Source organism: Aedes albopictus, chromosome 3 (assembly GCF_035046485.1).
Source record: "Aedes albopictus strain Foshan chromosome 3, AalbF5, whole genome shotgun sequence".
NCBI lineage: Eukaryota > Metazoa > Arthropoda > Insecta > Diptera > Culicidae > Aedes > Aedes albopictus.
In genome coordinates this window covers 341,954,655-341,979,883 of record NC_085138.1, presented here as the reverse complement: position 1 = coordinate 341,979,883, position 25,229 = coordinate 341,954,655, and the positions used below count along the sequence as shown (strand labels likewise).

Below are 25,229 nucleotides of genomic sequence, written 5' to 3'. Positions count from 1 at the left end.
TTTGCATAATCCGTAATTTCTAAGGGGTTTCTAGAATTCTAGGACGCTTTAGGAGGTTTCAGAGGCATTTAAAGCGATTCGAGGTGCCTTCGAGGCGGTTCCAGATGAATTCCAGTTGGTTGGAGGAGGTTTTAGGCGGCTGCTGTGTTGGGAGGCGCCACAAGTGTTCGAAAACTCGCATGACAACCCAGGAACTACTTAAAACACCTTGAAATCTCCCTGAAACGTCCTATAGCGCTTCTGAAACCATTTTGAAATCTTCCCGAACCCCCTTTGAAACGCCATGACACCCCCTGAAATGTCTCACAGCACAAAAGTGCCACTGCAATTCCTTTACCTTCTGAAAAGTCACTGAACCCTCTTGAAATGCCTTAAAATCTCCATGATCCTTCTAAAACTCCTATTAAAGCTGATCCCCGTTCAAACACAGTGGATCGCCCTTGAATCCCCTTAAACGGTCTCGAAGCTCCGGGAAATATCCTAGAACGCTTTGTTACTAGTTTTATTTTTCTGCTGCATGTTCAATTTTAACTTGTTAACAATTTTAATGTGCATTTATAGGGTTCTTGCATAACTCAGGAGAAAAATAGCCCTAGCAACCAAAGCGGTTGCATAGTTCCAGGTAATTTCTGGCGATAAATGACTGCAAGACAGGCAAACGGTTCCTAGCACGGACATCAAAATGCAGTCGTCTTGCATTAAATCCCGATTCGGGATGGTCAATTAGGATTAGTTTTCCTAGACAAAATAAAGCTATGAAAACAGAACAAAGACTGTTAACAAGAATGGAATCAGACATACAAAACACAAACTCCAGGATGACTGGTGGACCTAGAACAAATATGAAACCTCGTCATCCAAAGCAGGCCAAATTTTATGCTTAGTATTGTATCAAATTTATGTTTTATGTGTGTGTCAATTTGTGAAGTTCTGCATTATTGTACATTTGTAGTGTTCTGTTTTATTTCTCACGGCTGGGCGTCAAGTGAAAAATAAAATAGATCATTTGTAGGGTTCCATGTTATTTCATGTAACAGCTTTTGAACCCATCTCAAATTTTTCAAACAACCTTCCAAGCGCTTCCGAAACCACTTAAAATCGCCTTGAAACGCTCTGAAACAGCCCCTGAAACCCCTTGCGACGCTCCCGAAATGTTGTTTTTAGGTTACACAGGAGCCAGGGTTATGTCATTTATACTGAACGCTAGAATAACTGGATATAGACTTGTGTGTAACCAAAAACCTGCGATGTTAGGACTCTTGTGCTGCTTGGGTGAAACCCTTTAGAAGCCCTCCTGAAAGACCTGGACACGCTCCTGTAATTCCTCTTCTTCTTCTTCTTCTTCTTCTTCTTCTTCTTCTTGATGGCTCGACGTCCCCACTGGGACTTGGCCTGCTTCGCTTCAACTTAGTGTTCTTTGAGCACTTCCACAGTTATTAATTGAAGGGCTTTCTTTGTGAGGCAAGTACAATGATACATATGCCCAGGAAGTCGAGAAAATTTTCCCGACTGGAACGGGAATCGAACCCGCCATCTCCGGATTGGCGATCCATAGCCTTAACCACTAGGCTAACTGGAGACCCCTGTAATTCCTCTGCAATCTCTGAATAATTTTTGTCACAAGCATTTGATCATTTTGCGGTCTTCGATAAAGTAATTCGGTATGTTCAGGGCCTCCTTTTTATGTCATCGGCTATGTGATTCAACGAAAATTAGAGCCCCTGATGAGCAAAATGCATAAAAATACATGATGTTTTCCATATAAACTACCATACAAATTTCAAAACGACTATAGCACCGCCCGAATCTTATCGGATTTAGCAGAAAAATTGAGTAGTTTGAAACATTCTGTTCTACATTCTGGGCAGTACATGTATGACCATTCGTAAACAGGTACCATAGTTTCAGCTTGTTCAGTATGCATCTACGCAGAACACTAATTTCAAACTTCTCTTTTTCTTACAGGTACGTATCTCAAAATCATGGAACATCACAGATGACTGGCGATGTAAGAAAAATATGTAATCATGCCATTGAAGCATTAGATTAAGGTGAAACATCAAGAAAGAAATCCCTTCACAATTTTGCATACAAACTTTAGAGGCACAAATCTGACGAACGACGCATCGAATCAAGCCGGACTTGTTTATCACTTGCAAAAAAAAGGCAGCTTTTCCAAATCGAGCGTATATGTTTACGAATTGTTAAGATTGGTGCTCTTGAAAACGTGAGTAGGGGTCGAAGTCGGCCATTGTGGCAGCCATATTTGTATCCTTTGATGTTTCTCCTTAAGCTACAGTGTTTTTTTTATAATTGCCCGTACAACCCCCGACAACATGGAGTCACATAGAAATGCGCGTATTACATAATATAAAGTACTATTTTAGGTCTATTTAGTGCGGTGATTCCCAAAGTGGTCATTGGCAGAGGAAGCTCTGAGTTAATAACTGTGGCTGAGAAGCAAGCTTTGTCCTAGTGAGGACGTTACGCCAAGAAGAAGAAGAAGAAGAAACCTCAGTGTTGAAAATTCGTGATTGATTTTTTTTTCAAATTATGAATGGGAAAGGGGCTTTTTTGACTTGATAAGATAAGAAAATTTTGTTTTTAATTCAGGGGAAATTACCTATTCTCGGCCGTTTTGTTCTCTTCGTCTTTGGGGGTTTTTTGAAACCTATTGAACTCAGAGTTGGTCTCAAATCCTTCCCAACTAAGCTGAATTATATGGCCAAGTTTCAGGCAATTTGGCTGACAAAAACCCCCCATGACGAAGAGAACAAACCTGCCGATAATACCCATTGTCACCCTATATGCGTTTTTTTATGGAAATTTCTGTCAAAAACATGAAGTTTGAGATGAATCTTGGAACACTTCTTGGATGAAATATTTCAATAAGCTTCCCGGAGAAATTCCAAACAAAAATTTTCTACAAATTCAGCGTTGTATTGCTTTAAAATTGAGTGATGACTGCATGTATGCATATTAGTGTTTGGTGTTAAGTGTAAAAGCAGTTTGTCAATCCAAAGTTCATTAGTTCGATACTGAGGTGAAAAAAGTGACTTTTTAATATTAGGAAGTCGCATAAGACGCTACATTGCTTGGCAATAGTGTACATTGTTAAACGTATAAGTTCGAGCGATAATGCGTCATTTTTATCGCACCAATACACGTATATCGCCTCTTTTGTACGTATACAAAATTGGTTGCAATGAAACAGAATAACTTGGTTGATGAAACAGAATTGCAACAAGTTTATCAAATTGTTTACTATTGCCACTGTCAAACTTTGAGATACCCATGCTATACTACCGTTATGGAGGGTAACTTTTCGTGTTTTTTTTTTAATTCTTCAATCACTTAACCTAATTCACAGCTCTTTTGTCCACTAGGACACTGCGTGAGCAATTCCAATTGGAAGCTGTACTTACACTTTCTACTGCGCCTAAATGTATTCTATTCTATTTCTACTATATCGAACTGGTTGCCGTTGCGCTGCTTTCTCTTTATACCCTGTCATGGTAGAATGATGAGCACGTGGATGTTGATGTGTGGCAATTGGTTGTTCCTTTTCTCAGTCCGATGAATTTCCGTTCGCCGATATCCAAGTATCCGGGTTCATTAGAGCCACGGGCTCAGAAAAGGGTCAGTGTCAGCTGCTCTCAGGGAGAAACAGCAACTGACGAAAGCGCCGGGGCTGGGATCGAACTCGTGACCATCTGCTTATGAAGCAAACGTGTGACCAATTGCGCCACGGGTCCCGGCTCCTTTTCATGTTTTCTTACTGGTCCTTGCTTTCATTCAAACCTATACCGATCTTCTTTTGCCTCAGACGTCCATCAATGATTCTTTTTATAGCGATGGCATGGATTTTCTAATTGAAGGAAAACATATTTCTGAGATGGCCTTCTGATAGCTTAGGAACAAAACGTCGAAAGACATAACGTCGACTACCAATCCACCAAAGAAAATCAAATTGATGCGCATTAAAGCAAATTCTACTTCCGCAACGAATTGTTTATCCACTTGAGCCGGAGATAACACCAATAGCAAAGTTTTTCCATATAGTAAAAGGGTGCGTCGTCCGCGTCCTAAAGATAAGCTCTGAAATCACTTTTTCCGAGGACGATGCTGATAAGTGAAATGCAAATCACCCCTTTCCCGTCCGTACCCGTACAAGTCCAAAGGTCATAGGCAGAGAGTCGTCGTGTCGGCTGCTATCAGTTTGTCGAACCTGCTTGGTGAAACAGTTTAGCGATAGTCGAATGGATTAAGGAAAATCTGTTTTAATTTGTTTGGCGAATTCCTTCAACTTTTCTGGTGCGATAACGTTTAGGTATTGCAAGGAGATAGGCGGTTGGGATAAAGTTACTGTAAGAAGGAAATGCCGCTCTATGAAGGGATGTTTAAATTCTGGAATCTAATTTGGAAAACAAATAATTTTTCAATAACGCTGCCATTGTGATGAACATGAGCGTAGATCAGCTTACCATTCGTAGTTGCTACTTCGTGATTGGCCAGAACAATTAAAATTGTACAAGTAATCGTCAAACGGTGCTTCGGGGGTAGTTTACCGTTCTTAATGTGCACCTTCGAGAATCCTTACGATCCTCGATGAAGGGAAGGAACGTTAGTAAGACGTGCGTTGCTACTGAATACCTCTGCATCTATAAGGGTATCACGGGAAGGAATTTTCGTAGTAGGGAGGGACAAAGTCACATGATCTCGATTCTTTTTGGTAAACGATGCAACTCATGCAACGTGTTTTAGAATTAAAACTCTTATTTAGACTGGAACATATAACATGTCAAAATCCAATGTGACCGGCACTTCTTTCTGCAATTGATGAGTGAATACATTCACAATACTATTGCTGTTACATATATAATACACTGTTATTTAGTAAATGATATGGAACGAGCTCACCAATGAATATCCATGCTAGTGTTCATCGGAGAACATAGTTTACAAAGTGTCTGCTCGTGAACTCTTTGGGAACGCTCACACACTTTGATGGGAAGTGGACGGGGTTCAGCAAAGCGTGACGACCCATACAAAAATTTAGAGGTCTCATACAAAAAGTGTGATATAGTGGGAGGGTGTTGGAGGATTTATTATTGAACCGTTTTAATAAAATGTTCACGTAATTCGTTCTTCACATTTGGAAACTATTTTCACCCAGCGTAATAGCCAAATATCTACACTACGCCGCAACAATTTATAACAATATTGCAATGGAACTCATAGCAGCCCCATGCTTTTTGCTCCCCAGCACACCCCCATAACAACGTGATTGTGATTGGCTGCCACTTTGCGGTCAAAGCCATCAGAAAAACTGAAATTGGCTTCAATGACGGCAAGGCAAGGCAACGCCGTCGTTACTGGGTGCTCAAAGTAAAAAGTTTTTTCCATGGCTTTTGACCTGTTTTTCCGGACAGGATTTTTTTTTCTCTTTCTCTATACAATGTGTACCTTTTCATTAGTAGGGCTTCCAATACGAGGAGGTAAAGGGCAACTACTGCTGTAATCAGAAGGGACATTGATGTCGATCGAAGGTTGAAAGGTTAGGGTGTAAATTGTCGTACTTCAAAGCATTCGGTCGTTTTTTGGTATGGTTTTCCATTGGAAGGAACTAGGTTAATCACCTAATGGCTGAAGGTAGACAATCGGCTGGATTCAATTTCCATCATCCTCTGACAGAAACATTAGCCTGCAAATGCAGTAGTAAGAAACTCAACAACATGCTTCGGCAAGCCACCACCATGGTCACGCTACGGTGGACGACGAAATAGACGATGCTAAAGTAAAATATTGAAATCGAAATTTCGATCCGCCGGGCTGCGTTCATGAATCGATCGGACTCGTCACAGCAGCCAGCGCTCGCCAACCAACATGTTTCATGTCGTACCTGCTGACTGACTGAGTGGCATGGTGTGGCAGTTTATGCAATGCCCCCATAATATACGCAGGACGAATAAATAAAAAGAATGAAGCTTCGATATTATGTCCCATCTCTATTTTGACTAATAACATGTTCGCGCGTATCAAGTTCCAGAGGTTCGGATAAAAGGATACTCGAGCTTATCTATCATAGTTTCCCAAACTATGGGTCGCCGGTCATCATTCAGGGGCTCGCGAGAGACTGTCGAATGTTTTACTGTAAAAGACAACAAATGAGGGATTTTCTATGGTGGGTCCCGAAAAGTACGTCTGCTGGCCAAATGGGGGTCGCGCATCTGAAAGTTTGGGAACCTATGAGCTAAGTAGCTTGTTAGAGGTTGATATCTAGCGTAGCGGATTCATTTAAGATGCGGTTTCTTAACATGAAAGATCACATAAAGTACCTACTCGCCAGCTTCTGACGAGACTTTCTCAAAATTTTATAATCAGATTTTATAATAATAGCTTTTTAAAAATGTTGATCACTCCCTAATAGATATACCATTCGATTGGATCATTCAGGGTAATGCCCTAAAGCCTTGAAAAATGTTCGAATACTTACTTGATACTTGATGGGCTTCAACTCGTAGCGGTGAGTCTACGCCAAATGAAGTATCCGCCTTCACTGGCCTCGGTCCTGGGCCAATCGCTTCCAGTCGCCCTGAATGTTTAGAGTGCTTAGGTCCTCCTCAACTGCAAAAAGCCAACGTGTGCGCGGCCTTCCACGAAGCCGACGACCCCTTTCTGCTGAATATAATTTTAGCTTGTCGTTCCTCCGGCATACTAGCTACGTGTCCAGCCCACCGCAGCTTGCCGTGTTGTATTCGCTTCACTATATCCATCTCTTTATATTCCTGGTACAATGCCGTCCTCCAGTTTACCGCCGAGTATTGTTCGCAGCACTTTACGTTAGAAGACTCTAAAAGCTCTCCGATCAACTTCTTTCAACGTCCATGTTTCATGACCGTATAAAGCGACCGGAAGAATCAGAGTCTTATACAACGCGAGTTTTGTCTTCGTTTGCAGCCTGCGGGACTTCAGCTGGTTTCGCAGATCGAAAAAGGCCCGATTCGCAGCCGCAATCCGTCTTTTCACCTCGCGGGTCACATCATTATCGCACGTCACTAGAGTACCAAGATAAACAAATTCATCCACAACTTCAAACTTTTCATCACCTAGCACTACTTCGTCACCACTACCACGTCCGGACCGACGTGGATCACCAGCAATCATGTACTTAGTCTTTGCGGTGTTAATCGTAAGTCCAATCCTCGCAGTCTCTCTCTTAAAAGATACGAACGCCTCTTCCACGTCCCGACGGTCGATTCCGATGATGTCGATATCGTCCGCGAAGCCCAGGAGCATATGCGACATCGTGACAATGGTTCCGCTCCTGTGCACACCAGCTCTCCTTATCGCTCCTTTCAGTGCTGAACAGTAAGTTCGAAAGAGCATCGCCCTGCTTCAGTCCGTCAAAGGTTACGAACGATGACGAAATTTCATCCGCAACCCGTACACTTGATTTCGATCCGTCAAGCGTCGCCGGAAATCCATGTTCGATCATAATCTGCCATAACTCGTTTCTCTTCAATCGTACACCGCCTTGAAATCAATAAACAGATGATGGGTCTGCAAGTTGTACTCCCGAAATTTATCGAGAATCTGCCGCAGGGTGAACATCTGGTCCGTCGTTGATCGGCCCTCACGAAATCCTGCCTGCTATTCGGCGACGAAGGACTCCTCAATCGGCCTCAGCCTGTGGAACAGAACTCCGGACAAAATTTTGTACGCTGAATTGAGGAGTGTTATTCCTCTGTAATTCGCGCACTCCAATCGATGCCCTTTCTTGAAAAGAGGGCAAAAATGAGACCATCCAACCAACTAGCGGGCAGTTCTTCCTCCTCCCATATCTTCAATATAATACGGTGTAAGAGTTGATACAGCTGCTCACTACCGTGCTTGAGAAGCTCGGCCGGGAGTTCATCCTTCCCAGCAGCCTTGTTGTTCTTCAGTCCCCTAATGATTGTCTTGACCTCGTCTAGCGTTGGAGGTTCCACAGCTTGTCCGTCGTCGGCGATTCGAAATCTGTCCATCGCTCTTCCACTCCCACCGTTCAACAATACCTCAAAGTGCTCTCTCCACCTGGCAGTCACCATTGTCTTGTCTGTCAGCAAGTTTCCATTACGGACGTTGCACATGACGGGAGAAGGCGCTGTTTTTCTCCGCACGCCATTGACAGTTTCGTAAAATCTCCGCATATCATTCTGTTCCATACTCTCTAGCGCCTGAGCAATCACATTTTCCTCGTGCTCTTTTTTTTTTTTTTTGCGGTGGATTCATTTTCCGGCTACTCTTGCTTCCCCATATCGCTCCCTGCTCTGCCGGGTCCCCGACACCAGCATCCGGCTTCTGGCAACATTATTCTCATCCGTTACCCTCTGGCACTCCTCGTCGAGCCACCCGTTTCTAGGTCGTCTTTGAGCAGTGCCTATCACCTCCCGCGCTGCTGTACTCATCGCTCCGTGAATAGACTCCCACACTGCCGTAATTCTGCAAAGTGACGTAAGCGCCATTCAAAATGTCGATATTTGTTGGTATATTATATGTAATATCTGGTGTAAAAATAACCAGGCCCCCCCTGGCCACCCCCTATTTACGCCAATGGTGGTATGCCTGTTGTATTAGAATGTAAGATCTAGTCGTAATCTATCATCAATGGAAAGAAACTTAGAGGATGAGCAAGAGTTTTATGCATAATAACCAAAAAATGGGCCAAAACTATCAATGTCGCTTACGTCACTTTGCAGAATTTGGGCAGCACAGAGTGTTGAGATGATCGCTCTCGTTGATCTCACTTATCCGCTCGTTCAGCTTCTGGTGACCGTCAGCTACCGTACCGTCTGCTAAAAAACACTGGATGTTGAAACGCATCGATCGCCAGTTCCTAGAGTCCGACACGGTTGATAACCGAGTACAAACTACGAGATAGTGATCTGAGTCGATGTTGGGACCTCTAAAACTTCTAACATCAATTACGTCCGAGAAATGTCGGCCATCTACCAGCACATGGTCGATTTGGTTGCAAACATCGCCGTTTGGGTGTCTCCAGGTGTGCTTGCGAATATCCTTGCGTGCAAAGTAAATGCTACTAATGGCCATTCTCCTGGCGGCAGCAAAGTTAACTAATCTCAGGTCGTTGTCATAAGCGACGGAGTGAAGACTATCCGTACCGATGATTGGACGGAAAAAGTCCTCTCTTCCGACCTGCGCGTTGGCGTTACCGATGACAATCTTAACGTCGTGTTTTGTGCATTCTCGATAGGTCTTGTCAAGACATTCATAAAACGCATCCTTCACGTCATCGGTTTTCGGTTAAAGAATTTGTCCTGGATTCTTAATACGCAGATCCGCTCGTTGATCGACTTCCACCTTATAACTCGCTTCATCTGTTTCCCGATCACTATGAATCCGACCCCATGTTCTGCCTTATCGCTGCCGCTGTGATAGATGTTATATTTGAACGATGTGTTGGCGACGGGATTCACCGCCCTGAAATCACGTTCACCAGTCTTGGGCCACCGCACTTCCTGTATAGCAGCCACGCACACACCAACTTTCTGCAATTAACGAGCCAAAAGGCTCACCCGTCCAGGTTCATTTAAGGTCCTGACGTTCCAGGTACCGAGTTTCCAATCATAGTCCTTATTTCGTTGCCGGGTCGGTTTCCAAGAGTATCGTTCGCATATTCTATTTCCTTCTTCATTTTTCGTAGTGTTGAAAGGCTTCGACAGGCTACCTTACCGGGATCGCGCTGCCTACATCGCGTTGGTGGGGCTGCCACCTTAGGTATAGCTGACGCGATACAGCGTTTCATATTCAGCCGCTGTATGCCAGAACAGACGTTGTTTGAGCCGAACCTCCTTGGTGAACAGACGCTCGGGATAAAATATATTTGAAAAAAAAAAACAACATTGATTATTGAAACGATTAGAATTTTTTTCACAAGATTCAAAAAAGTATTTAAAAAGTATCTTGTTGCTGGTGTTGTCGTATGGTGTATTCGTCCGTTGTTTCATATTCGACAACTAGTGACTCTTCATTTTTACCCATCAGGATCGATTTAGATTACCATTGCTGATTTTGCTGACATTGCACAATGGTCCCATTGGACATTGCACAATGGTAACAAGTAGGATTTAAAGTTTCACGCCTCAACTATTAGTTTTAGCTATTTATTGTCTTCCTTGTTGTTTCTTTGTTATTTTTTTTTTCAATGTAGCAAAATAAGGGTGGTTCTCTAGATCACACTATAAACATTCAAGTTTGTTTTTCATTAACCCCCTCAACCACCGTTATTTCACAATAAATGTCCAGAAATATGAAGATGTTTACCCGAAGACAACAAATAGCTAAAAACATGTTTTTTCCAACTGGCCACGCTCTGGGATCATTGTGCATTGGCTAAAATACGGCAAAGCTTCATTAGGATACGAACAACACAAGATGAGTTAAATGACGCTAATCGCGATTTCAAAACCTTTGAAATTTTTTCTTTAGCTATTGGAGCGATTTATTGCCGATATATATTAACAAAACAAAGACAATTTACCCTGTCCTTAGCCCGAGACTTCACCGATTGAACATTACTCACACTAGACATTGGACAACACACACACACACACACACACACACACACACACACACACACACACACACACACACACACACACACACACACACACACACACACACACACACACACACACACACACACACACACACACACACACACACACACACACACACACACACACACACACACACACACACACACACACACACACACACACACACACACACACACACACACACACACACACACACACACACACACACACACACACACACACACACACACACACACACACACACACACACACACACACACACACACACACACACACACACACACACACACACACACACACACACACACACACACACACACACACACACGCACACACACACACACACACACACACACACACACACACACACACACACACACACAGGAAAAGATCCGGTACCCAAAAATGGCAAAATTGGTCATGATTTCGCAAAAAATGTGTTTTACGTTTTGAAAATACGCTAAGAAAAATGGACATGATATCATGACTCATTTTGTCGTAACGCAATCTTAGCGTTAGGATTCAGATAACTGTTTGAGAAAATGGAAAAATTAGGTCATGGAATTATGCAGCATGCCCTCTGGAACTATGAGCGTAGTTCATAAGAACATAGACATGACTAATGATTCTAGTATTTGTCATTTATGATCCATATTTTATTGACACAAAATGGCAAGCAGAGCCATTAAACCATGAAACATAAGCAAGATTCATGATTTTCCAGAGATTATTATTCATTATTCATATTCCATTGAAGTAAATTAATAAAACAAAATGTAAATATTATTTGAATTCGGCCAGCCTTCAGCAGCATCACATCCAACACGAGTTCAAGAGCCTACAGTCGAAAAGCGGAATGGCAACGGCTTGTAGGACCAATTCAGCTAACGTTATATATTGGACTGGAAATCCTAAACTAACAAATGCTTATTTGCTGGACCCAAAAAATATATATATCGTGTATACTTAGCGAGAAACTCAATAAAAACTATAATTTTAACAGAAAATCATTACTTTAAATAGAAAACTTTCAATGCGACTGAGAAATATTAATTTTACGTCTTTGAAAATAATAAAATGGGGACCTACTTCCTTCGCTCGATGAAAAAAATCACTGACTGGCTTGCATTGCGTAACGTTTAGCGGTGTTAAAATCTGATGCTTTGATTCTTGTTTATATGACTGTTGGGATAAGGAATCAGAGTTGTGGCTTCGTAACTCAGAGCTATAGTTTAATGACTTAGAGTCATGATGCATTGCCATCATAAAATATTTCTGAAAACGGGAACAGCTACATTTAACGCTTTTCGCAATCTTGACTTCAGGTCATGAAAAAAAGTTTTAATTGTTCATGACAATCTTCATTTAGGTCATGATATCATGAAGCGTCATGGTTTATGATTTCATGCCAAAACCACGAATCCGATAAATTTTTTTTTTTTCGTGCGGTCATCTGGTGATTATCAAGCCTAAACCTACAGAAACCGTTAATCATGGTTTTCTCTGAATATACAAATAGCCAGCTCAGTAAAATTTAAAGTTTTAAAAATAGTTTCAACACGTTTGCAATGACTCGCAATTGCAGATTCAACTTCAAGAGATTGATTATGGACATTATTCATTCGTAGGCAATTCTGCATGTCGAAGCACTGAAAATTTAGCTATGCCTATTCTTCAATGTGGATCTCTATGCGATACACTGCACAACGAAAGCCAAATTTAAACAAGAAATATTGTGGATCCATCATATGGAGTACTAAAGAGAAGATTACTGGCTCTGGCTTTTAGCATGCGTGTTAAAATATCAACAGTTTATCTGTTTATCTCATCTTTGCAATATTTATAGATTATTTCCATGAAAATTTCCAGATTAGTTGATATATTTGATTTCTGAAAAGGACTATTACTGACAGTATTTGAAACAGATTTTTTTGAAGAAAACCCCCTTTGCCTGTAATAGAAGAGGCAAACTACCAGTAACATCATTTCTGATAGAATTGCAGTACGAATTCTTATTTTTTTAAAGAAGAGATTTTTTTACGATTGTTTGAAATTTCAAAAAAATAAATCTTAGGCAGCATCCATTAATTACGTAACGCTAAAATCGACATTCTTCGACCCCTCCACCCCCCTCCGTAACGCTTTTCTGTATGAAAATCCTAAAATTTTTGTATGGGCCGTAACGCTTGGTCGTACTCCCCCCTACCCCCCTAGAGCGTTACGTAATTTGTGGATGGCGCCTAATGAAGTCAAAAATAACAATTCCACAAAAAATGGTGGACGGAATTCCTAAAAAAAATCTGGTGGGCTCCGGGACGAGTTCTGACGACATGCAGTGTATCAAACAATTGTCAATATTTTGGTCAAAATAATTTTTCATTCAAATGTTTATAACTTTTTATACGTCAATCAAAAACGCTGAAATTTTGACCAATCATGAATCATATATTAAAGCTCCATTGGTAAAATTTTGAGCGAGATCGATTAAGTTTTCTGAAAGTTATAGAACTTTTAGAAAAACTTATAAGATTTTTGAACACATTTTTAAAACATTATATCTCAGTATGTACATGATGAAACTTTTTCAATTTGTTTTGTGTTACGGTTGATACATAAGGCTTTCATATGCAGCTTCTTTAGAGGTTTTATATTTACTACAAAAAATATGAAAAATGTGCTTATGTAGTTGACGATATTTAAAAATTTACTATATTTTGCACATATAATCTGCCAAACGTTTTCCATGGAGATCGTAGCAAGCTGTGCGCGTAGCTTGACGTATTTTTTTTGGTCGTGGTTTTTCTCGTGTCCAAGAAAATTTCAATTTGGCCGATGATTGTTTGTTCTTGTTGTTAAGTTCCCGGCTGATGCGGCCGATATTATTAAAAATTGAAAAAAATGCTGGATTGTGCTGCGGTGCAACTGTGCGGAAAGAACGGGCACGGAAACGGAATCAAAATAACTTTGCGGAGAGGACCAGGTTGAAGATTCCATGCCGGGAGTGTTGAGCGTAGAATAGAATGAAATCGAGACGTGGATACGATCATTCGACAAAATGGAACATGGTGAGTTCTTTCTGATTTATTCTTTTTATTGTTATAAGATCATATATGTTTTGAATATGTTTTCGCTATTTTCTCTTCTTATCATCTATCGGAAGCCGTTTCAGTTCTGGACGCTTCCTAAGTTGATGATAGGGTTTAGAATCGATTTCTTCATCGTCGCTTAACTTGCAACCCTGGTTTACCCGTATACATAAAAATGCTTGCAAGGACTTGGCCAGGTGTGTGGAGATGAGTGAGTCTATGGTATTGTGGATAATAGCGAAATCTGTAATGGCTATGGATATATGTACTCATCTTTGCAACTCCATCCACGATTTGTGCAAGTGTTCATGCTATGCTATGCGATGCTATAATCTGCCAAACGTTTTCCACCAATAAAAGTGTATTAACTGAATGAAAAATACATAGGACCTACTATTCATATGTAGTTTAGTAGGTCCTGTATACAAATATTACATTAAGAGAGTTAAAAAGCGTTGAAAACATTTGGCACTTTTATTGATCAAAATATGATAAATTTTCAAATGACACTCTGAACATATACAGATTTTTCATATTTTTTGGAGTGAATATAAAACCTCAAACGAAGCTGCATTTGAAAGCCTTAGATTTAAGCTAAATCACAAAAAAAAAATGAAAAGTTTCCATAGAGTACATATTGAGATATAATGTTTTAAAAATGTGCCCAAAAATCTTATGAGTTTTACTAAAAGTTCTAAAACTTTCAGAAAACTTATTCGATCTCGCTCAAAATTTTACCAATGGAGCTTTGATATATGGTTCATGATTGGTCAAAATTTCAGCGTATTTGGTTGATTTATAAAAAAGTTATGATCATTTGAATGAAGACATTTTTTCTAGCTAGAATACTTTTTGACAGAAGTCCAGGCGAAATTTTTGACGGAATGTATGAAAGCAACAGAATTCCAAAAGAAGTATATTCTTTACAGAATATCCAAGAAAAAAACTTAAGGCCTAATTTCAGGATATAAATATTTCTAAAGAGCTCCATTGAAAATTATAGAGGATATCCCGAAACAATTGCAGGTGGTATTTCAGGTGAAAACCCTGAAAGATTGGATTTTCTTATGGATTTCCTGAGTACATTTTTGCAGATTTCGTAGAAGAGTTCTAGGTGGAATCTATGATTTTTTTGAATTGTGATTTCTGCTCGACAAATTAGCATGGTACTATTTCGGAGTGTTGCAGGGCAAGTCCATGAATTTTCTGTCTTTTTAGTCCCGCTTTTGAAAAAGGGGTTAACAGAAAATAAGGCAAATATTCTATGTAAATAAATATCTGGAAGAATCAAAAGAGAGTTTCAAAACAAAATGAATGCAGGAATTCCTAGAAATATATTCAAATCGTAACCTAAGAAATGTTTATTACAATGAGTAAATATTTGAAGGTGCTGTAGGATCACCGAAACGTTTGAATAAACTTCTCATAATTTTCTTGAACATTTTTCATGAAGCATTGGGCTCTACCCCATTTGGCATAATACCGTTTGGCATAATGCCATTTGGCATAAAAGCCATTTGGTATAACGGCCATTTGGCATAATGGCCATATGACATAACAAATATTATGCACATTCTTACCAAGAAGGCTGTTCTTCGTGTTATGCCCAGTGCCTAATGGCCATTATGCCAAATGGCCTTCATGTCAAATGGCATTATGCCAAATGGCGTTATGCCAAATGGCATTATGCCAAATAGGGTAGAGCCAAATGTCATTAGTTTCTATCAAGCTTTGTTACAATTTTGTAACACTACTTCGTAAATGTCGTAGACTCGAAACTAAATTATGATACAATGAGTTATAAAACAACATTTATAATATACTGTGATATAATTGCATTATAGTATTTTGAAAACACCAGTGATGTTGAACATTATTATGATATTAATGAATTATAAATATCGTGGTTTGTTGTAGCTTTTCACTTTGTTATTGTGTATACCACACCTTCAACTGTCTTATAATCCATTTACCCCGGCATGCAACCGAATTCCATCGCACATGGCATTGCATTTCGATTGGCCCGGGGGTGGGTGGTTGGTTGGTTAAACCTAGGTGTTTGTGGTAGCCAGCAGATGGAAAAACCGTTCGGGGCGGTCGATTTCTTTTCGTTTCGTTCCGCTCCACCATTCCGGTGCTATATTTGTAAATGGATTCGGAAAATTTAAATTTCATAAACGATTGTGGCCGCACCACCGCCACGCCATGGTAGTATGGTGGGGTAATTTTGTTTCGTTGCACCACCGTAGTACATACACACAAACACACATACTGCAGTACCACGTTGACGATGGTCATCATGGGAAATGACGAGGGAAATTCCACCAGAGTGCTGTGTCGGCGGGCAGTCAGTGTCACGAAAATGAGTTTTTTTTGGTGGCGAAACGACAAAAAGGTCATTTGAGGAAATGTAAAATGGAGATTAAGAATATGAATGAATGTGCGGTGAAAAGATGGCTATTTCGTTACACTCTATGTTAAGGCTTCTTTAACCCTCATTTGGCATTAGAGTCATTTTTGACCCTAACCGTTCACTACGTCAGCGAGCTGCTGCCAATGTGATGCAAAAGGAAGGTTAAGGAACGTATCTAAATGGAGACTTCGTCTTCTTCTAGGTGAAACATCTCTGCTAGGCTGGTCGAAGCTACTCTATGACCAAGAAAATCAAGAAAATTTTCATTTCGAATGTTCCAGAGCTTAAATGAAGACATTACTTTAAATACTAATAGAATAATTTTAAGCAGAACCAATTGATTCCATTGATTCAGAAATAAACGAATTATGCTTTCAAAGGATCAACGATGGGACCATTAGATGTGGTCTAAGCTTTTTTTGTGTCGGCTTCCAGGACCCTAATAGAAAAATATGATACAACGTGCTTAACAACCATTTCGGACTATCATCTTGATCATACATGGAATGATACCATCATTCACCCAATCGCCAGTTTACATTTATTACATTTTTATTAGGGGAATCCTTTCGTTTGGTCCAAATTGAGGCTAGCCAAACGTAAGGATTGGAGACGGGTGTGTGAAGACATCAATAACGCTCCTGCAGCTGCAAGGCTCCACAAAGTCCTTTCAAAAGACCATTCTAATGGTCTTGGAAGCCTCAAAAAGGAAGATGGCAGTTTTACTGTCGATTCTTCTGAAACTTTGAAAGAGATGATGAAGACTCATTTTCCGGGGTCGATTCCTTACTCGGCTGAAGAGCAGGACTCAGACAAGGTAAACCATGTATGGTCGACAAATGCCTATCAGAAAGCCTGTGAAATCTTTACGTCGTCGAGGGTCGAATGGGCACTGAGTTCTTTTCAACCTTTTAAATCTGCTGGGATAGATGGAATCTTTCCAGCGTTACTTCAACAAGGGAAAGAAGCGATTGGTCCGCTCTTAACCGAAATATTTAGAGCCAGTATCACTTTAGCTTACATACCTAAGGCATGGCGTAAGGTTCGTGTTGTTTTTATTCCAAAAGCTGGCAAAAGAGATAAAACAACACCTAAAGCCTTCAGACCTATAAGCCTTTCCTGTGTTCTGTTGAAGACCATGGAGAAAATAGTGGATGACTTTATAAAGTCTACCAGCTTAGCAGAAATGCCTCTTAGCAAGTTTCAATTTGCTTATCAAACAGGTAAATCTACATTAACAGCGCTACAGTCGCTAGTCAGCAAAGTTGAGAAATCGCTTCAAGCCAAGGAAATAGCCGTGGTTGCTTTTCTCGACATTGAAGGAGCATTCGATAACGCATCCCACAGCTCAATGCGTTCAGCAATGGAAGCAAGGGGCTTGGATAAATGCATTATCGAATGAATAATATCGATGCTTAAAGATCGAGAGATCTCTTCCGTTCTTGTAGGTGCGCAACTATCAGTCAGATCTGTGAAGGGCTGTCCTCAAGGAGGAGTACTATCGCCCTTATTATGGTCTTTGGTAGTGGACGAACTCCTTAAAAAGCTTATTAATCAAGGTTTTGAGGTTATTGGATACGCAGATGATGTAGCCATTCTGGTACGTGGAAAATATGACGACACGATATCCAGTCGGCTACAATCTGCGTTGAATGTTACCCTCAAATGGTGCCGAGAGGAGGGATTAAACGTAAACCCTTCAAAAACTGTAATTGTACCTTTTACACGAAGGTTAAAAATAAATCTTATTGAACCTTCTTTAAATGGAGTTCAAATTCAGTTCTCGGAAGAAGTTAAACATCTTAGGGTAACTTTGGACAAAAGACTGAATTGGAATTCACATTTAAACAATGTTTTAACTAAGGGTACGAATGCCCTTTGGGTCTGCAGCAAAGCCTTAGGAAAAACCTGGGGTCTTAGACCAAACATGATTCACTGGATTTATTTTTTTTTTATTCTTAATCACTTAACCTAAATTACAGCTCTATTGTCCACTGGGGCACTACGGGAGCAATTTCAATTGACAGCTGCACTTACATTTTGTGCAGCGCCTAGAATCTATTCTACTTTATCGAACTGGTTGCCTTTCTGCTGCTTTCACTTTTCTACTTTATACCTGGTAGAATGATGAGCACAAGGATGATGATGGATAGCCGTTGTTCCTTTCCAGTCCGATTGGGGGTCCATTATGAGTAGCAGTTCGCCGATGTCCAGGTATCCGGGTCCGTTTGAGTCATGGGGCTCAGAAGAGGGTCAGTTCCAGTTGCTCTCGGGGGAAAAGCAACTGACGAAAAATTGCAAGTGCCGGGGCTGGGAATCAAACCCATGACCATCCGCATATGAAGCGAACGTGTGACCAACTACGCCACGGGCCCCGGCTACACTGGATTTATGCTGCAATAGTCCGGCCTAAGATTGCTTATGCTTCACTTGTTTGGTGGCCCAAAACAAATGAGGTATCCTCTCAAAAGAAGCTAGGTAAGCTACAAAGACTTGCTTGTATATCTATGACAGGAGCAATGAAAAGCACTCCATCAGTTGCTTTGGATGCCCTCCTCAATATACTGCCATTGCATCAATTTGTTAAACTACAAGCGGCAAAAAGTGCCCTGCAGTTTATTCGTTACAATAAAGTACTAGACGGGGATCTTGTGGGACATTTAAGAATTATCAAAGACTTCAAATTAAATATGGATATAAAAACAGTAGAAGATTGGATGATAACGAAGACCAACTATGATGTTCCCTTCAAAGTGGTGAAACCATGTCGCTGGGATTGGGATGCTGGTGGGCCAAGTTTACGTCCAGGTTCTATTGTATTTTATACTGATGGGTCCAAGATGGGTGAAAATACAGGAGCTGGTGTTTTCGGCCCTGGTATAAGTAAGGCTATACCAATGGGATGCAGTCCTATAGGTATATATATATATATAGCAGAAATTCAAGCCATTCTAGAGTGTGCCAACATTTGTCTGAAAAGAAATTATAGGTTTGCCAAGATCTGTATTTTTTCGGACAGTCAGGCGGCTCTAAATGCGCTAAAGGCTTTCACTTGCCAATCAAAGCTAGTGTGGGAATGCATTATTTCTCTGAGGCAATTGGCCAGTAGGAACGAGGTAACTTTATACTGGGTGCCCGGTCATTGTGGAATTCTGGGAAATGAAAACGCCGACAATTTAGCCAGACAGGGTGCGGCATCAAGCTTTGTAGGCCCTGAACCTTTCTGTGGAGTTCCTGAGTGTGCTCTACGGATGAAACTAAAAACTTGGGAAATGTCCACGGTAGAATCCTAGGTAGAATCTAATTGGAATGCCACGGATACATCCAAGCAAGCGAAAAGGTTCATAAAACCCAGTGCAGAAAAAGCCAGGTCCATATTGAATCTCAACAAAAGAAATCTCAGGGTAATTACTGGTCTGATGACTGGTCACTGCCCGAGTAATTATCATCTAAATAAGATTGGAAAAATCCAATCCTCCGAGTGTCGTTTCTGTCAAGCGGAAAACAAAACTGCTGAACATTTACTCTGCAACTGTGGAGTACTATCCAATCAGAGATTGGCGGTATTTGGTAAAGGGTTTCTAGAGCCCTTGGAAATTTGGCGAAGTAATCCCAACAGGGTAATAAACTTCATAAAACGAGTTGTGCCTAGCTGGGATCAGGTGTTTCATCAACCATTGTCCATCGCAGCTCAATTGTGACAGGATATTTGACTAGCACCAAATTAAATATGGGTCATACCACAATATTCCTAAATAATGGACGCAGTGGTTAAAAAGGCTCTACAGATGAGGAAAAAAAAAAAAGTTTGGTCCAAATCATCTATCAAGAAATATGCTCTTACTTCTAAGGAAGAGTTCAACACGATTGCCATGAACCCAAAACCTATGTTTCTTGCGGACGCTCTGATCAATTGTATTTCAAGTCGGGATAAAAAAAAGATTTGCAACATAAGCTTCTTAGACGTCGTCCTGCACTGCGGTAACAAATGTGTCTTACTGGTGGTCAATAGCATGATTATTTCGAAATATCTATTGCCAAATTTCAACCGTCTTTTTTGCTTATTGATTTATTGATTTATTAAAAAAGGGGCTTTCGGAATTCATTTTGTTTCGCGAATGACACCATCGATTCTGGAGGAATGTGCGTTCTCCAATCGAAAGACATTAAAATATTCATGCTTGGGACTTGTTAGTTTGCATCTTTCGTATGTTTGCGGAGGGAATGATGTGGGATTCCCCTTCCACGGAAGGCTGTTTTGAGTTTTTATTCAATCGATTGTTCAATATAGTATCAGCAGAAGAAACTGCGTTATTTTGACAAAATAACTGAATAATGAAATCAGTTGTTTTAATGTGATTAACATATTATGGAGTTTCTTCTTGGTAGTCTCTAGAAGTTCCTTCTATATTTATTTTTTTGGAATCCATCCTTCAAACCAACCAGAAGATTTTTTGCGAATTCAAATGCTCCAGAAGTTCCTTTTTGCTTTTTATAGAAATTTTCTAGTGCTAGTTCATTGTGGAAATACTCCAGGAATTGTTTTAGAGATTTCTCTTGGATTTCGTTCTAGAGCTCCTTATGAGAATCTGGTGTTCGTTACGACTATTTGTGTTTCAACCGGCAGAAGGTGGTGGTTTCGGCCTTAACAGGCTCCAAATGTTTGCAAAACGGTTATTACATCGGAAGTCATCATTCCATGACTCCGTATATTGAACGTTCCAGAAAACATGCATCTGTAAGTGCTTGAAAGATAGGACACTAAACCGAGAAACACCTGGTAAAATGAAAATTGATTATAAAACTTTATTTTTAGAATCCTTGAAAAAGTTTAGATAAATCACCGAAACCATCGGGTAAAAATGCAATAACTGTTTTTGCAAACGTTTAAAGACTGTCACGGGCCTCTGCCGATTAAACACCAACCACCAAAAATCTTCCAGAAGTAGCCCTGCTCGAATTCCTTCTGGGAAATTTCCCGGTGCATATTTTTGTAATCCTGCAGTTGTATTTTTTAATGCTGTAAAAGTTCCTAGAGAAATCCCTAGATATAATTGTTGAGCTTAATCTCGTGAAGGAATTCTTTGAGAAACCCCAGACTTGACTTCTATAGGATTTTTTTACCATTTTAGGAAGATTCAAGAAGGAATCGTTGAACAAAGTACTCCGGAATTTTTGTTTTGAAAATGCTGCAAGAACCGCCCAGAAATTGTGATTGTGCTTCCAAATTACAAAGATTTTGTCAGTGGTTAATTCATAAGTCAGTTCTGAGATACTTCTGAGTGGATTCCTCCTAGCCTAGAGTTCCATAAAAAATCCTGAAGGATTCCTGTAATAAACTCCTAAAGGACTTCCATTAAGAACACGAATGGAGTTCCGGAGGAAATATTATGGGTTTCAGCATCGTTCTTGGAGGAAACCTGGAACAAGTTTCTGAAGGAACCCCCGAAGAAGTTCTTGCAGGAAGGAAGGAGGAAGGAACCCGAATAGAGTCTTGAAAGAATTCCATTAGGAATTCATGAAAAAACAGGAAAAAAATCCTTAAGGAACCCTGGAATTATTTCTTCCAGCAATACAGCAAGGAAAAAAATCCGTCTTGATTCCTCTCTGGCTTTCTTAAGGAATTCTCTCAGCGATTGTTTCAGGATTCTGTCCAGGATTCATTCAGGTTTTATTTCTGGTATTCCATTAGGAATTACTCCCGGGATTTCTTTCGAGATTCCTTCCGTTTTTTTACGGAATTCCTGCAGGAATTCCTCGCAGGATTCCTCTAAAGATTTTATCAGGCATTTTTTAGGGATATTTTCTAGCATTCATTCAGGAGTTCCTCAGGAATTTGTTCAGGATTACTTCTGAGACTCCCTCCCGACATTCTTTCAGGGATTCCTTTGGAGATTCCCCTTGGATTTTTTTCTCAGAGTTTACTCTAGAGATTCCGTCAGAGATTCCTGCCGGAATGTCTTCCTTTTCTTCTCCGATCCAACGTTTTCCCCAGGATTCCTACAGCAATTTACTCCGGATTTCTCTCGGCATATTTTCCATTATTCTTTCATTGATGATCTTAGATTCCTTGGTTTTTTTCTAGGCATATCTACATCAATTTCTTCTCAATCATTCCATCGAAATTCTTGCACGATTTTAAATGCTCTTTGTCTCACAAACTTGCCAATAACACGAGTTTCATCACTCTGGCGTAATAATTATTTTCAAATGATCAAAATTATTCTATTCAGTTTTGAAATCATGCTAAAACATTTAAAATAGTTTTGTGTTATCTGAAAGACGTCTGGCCATTTTGGAACCGATATACGGCTTTACCGGGAGCCGGTACTAGGTACTAGCGGTTCTATGTTCCGTTTTCGAAGGTAGACTACACATCATCATGCGACACCTTTAATTTCGTGATATTTCAAGATTCATCATACTTAGCTGTTTTTGCGTTATAAGAAATACTTCCTCCTGCGATTCCTTTAGGGATTTCTTGACGGATTCCTCCAGAAATGCCTCTAGTGTTTCTTCCTCGGATTTCTCTAGGTATTTCTTCGCGGATTCCACACTAGGTATTTCTTCAAGGAACTTTTTTCAGGAACTCCTGGTATTGATGGGATTTCACTAGAAATCCATGCAGAGATACTCTCAGCAATTTCTCCTAAGATTACACTACAAGTTTCTACTATGATTATTTCGAGATTCTTCTAGGGATTCTTCTGCCCAAGTGACATTTTGATGGCCAATTAGTCTGGTAGAGGTTTTTAGAACTTTCATAAAACCGTATACCTTTCATTTTGGTTTTATGATGGTTCTAATAATCTATTCTACTTAGCCTATATGACTAAAAATGTTACTTCGGTAGATATTTCTTCAGGATTTTTTTTATCTGTATTAACGGAATTTATAGCCCTATGCTAGTTCATCTCGGGACCCACGCTTTACTTCCCATCCGAAAGAAAAACTTACATTTTTGCGAGTTTTTCGGGAGTGGGATTCGATCCCAGGTCCTCGGCGTGAGAGTCACGTGTTGTAACCATAACACCAGGTCCGTTTCACCTCTCCTCAGGAATTCTTGTTGGGATCATTCAAGGCAATTTTGCTGGGATTTTCCAGAAGTTCCTCTCGATGATTCCTCCAGGTTTTCCTTCAGTTGTTTTACCCAGCGCTTTGTCCAGAAATTCCTCATTGGATTCCTCCAGGAACTCCTCTTGGCCATACTCCAGAAAATTCAAATGGAACTCCTAAAAAAATCCTGTTGCGTTTCTTCCAGCTATTTTTTTTCTAGGACACTCCCAAAAATTCTCAATGCAATACCTCCAGAGGTTCTTATAGTGATTTCTCTAGGGATTTCTTCGAGAATTCCTACTGGGAAAATTCAAGGAAATCGTCTTGCAATTCTTTCAAAAGTTCCCCCGGTGATATCTCCAGGAATTCTGTTAGAGATTTTATCTAGGAATTCCGCCGGAAATTCCATATGGGATTCTTCCAGGAGTTCCACTTGGCCTTCCTAGAGGAATTTCAGCTGGGATTCCTCAAACAATTCCTGCTATGGTTCTTCCATCAATTTTCCTAGGACTTCTCCAGAAATTCTAATTGTTCTTGTAATCCGTAATCTTCCTGGGATTTTTCCAAAAACTTGCAGCTGTTACCATTTTGTAAAAAAATTGTTTTATGATTCTGGACAGGAATAGGTGTTCCCGTGATTTTTTTCCGCTGTGGATTATTTTGGTTGCCAATAAGTGCATCATACATTTTTTTATTCTTTTGCTGTCCAAAACCCTTCTTAGAATTTAACTTGAGTCTTAACTTAACTGATTCGTCCTTATCACTAATATGTATTCGAATTTCTTATCTCTTTCTCATTCGCAGGTAAGCAAGCTGACCATTTGTCTCACTTGGAACTACTCAGCTGACACAATCGTGGCAGAGTAGGTAGAAGATGTTCAGCGTTATATGACGAAAGCTCAAATACGCCTTTTCTCAACCCAATCAGGATTGAATTGTTTTAAGGAGGAGAGTTATCAGAGGCGTTCAGAACCACGAACGCTTTAATAGCCGATGGTCTTACAGACTGTATTTTGCAGTACTCTGCATAGCTGCGGTTCTAATTATCCTTTCCTTCGATTATTAAGAGAACTGTTTTAAACCATTTCTTCACTTTTAACCCTCGAGCAGTCGCGTCTTTGGCTACCTGCAGCGACGTTGCGCTCACGCTGTGTACCACATGTGTGCATTTTTTATGGTGCGTGTACTCAGTACACGACGCGACCGCTCCCGGGTTAACAAGTGTCGGGAAATGTCATAAAAATGGTATTTCGTTACCTATTTGCCAATTTCACTGCCCCTAGTAAGACATGTTTATGGACGACATCATTCTTTTCCCATTACTAATAAGCATCCGTGAAGCTTTATACGGATGAAAATTTGCACTGGAAATAGAAAAACTGAAAAAAAGGTCACGATATTTTTCTATTACATTTCCGTGACATTTTCCAACACTGCTTTCATGTTATCGCTTCCTTCCAATCCAATCATATGAGTCTAGATTAGTCATAAAGTAGCTATTTATCTTGTATCATATCATGCATTGCTAGTCGCAGCAACTGCACCACATCAACTATCTGTAATTTATTGCGGGAGTTGTTTTTGTTTTTACATTCCGGCACGGCTGGTTTGTACGTGCAAGAAGAACTGCCAGCCCCGCGAATTGGCCTAGAATTATCCATTGTTGCTTGTTTTCCTACCTCTGCTGGCTTGAAGAAGATACGAGAGAATTAGTGCTGAGGATTGTAGATATTTGTAGATAGATACAAGCACATAGTCGATATCGGTATCTGAAGCAACATTAATTGAAGAAGAGATCGGACGAAAACAGATAAGCGATAATTAGCTATCGAAATTTCCCAAATCAAATTGCGTTGAGTTTCGATGGTTGAAGCGCTTGTTGTTATTGTGGGTGTTTATTGACGGGAACAGATTCGCACAGTGTGCGACAAAAATGTGAGTGCACCCCATCCCAAGTAACATTTTGAGATCATATAGACTTCTAGACTAATTTATAAGCGATGGAGTGTTTATTTTCATCTACAACCTTTCTTTATATAGTCTTTCTCCAAA

At 40.2% G+C, this 25,229-nt stretch overlaps 1 long non-coding RNA gene across 2 annotated transcripts in view; it reads left to right on the top strand.

The window, feature by feature from the left end:
• The window catches only part of LOC134284311 (uncharacterized), a 140,071-nt gene extending 115,945 nt beyond the window's left edge, over window positions 1–24,126 (top strand). The window contains exon 4 of one of the 2 annotated variants that reach the window (XR_009995751.1): window positions 23,982–24,126. This is a non-coding gene — a long non-coding RNA (uncharacterized LOC134284311). Of the gene's footprint in view, window positions 1–1,965; window positions 2,817–23,981 lie in introns of those variants that run through there. The other variant, XR_009995750.1, reaches the window with a different exon arrangement.
• The last annotated feature ends 1,103 nt before the right edge of the window (window positions 24,127–25,229 follow it).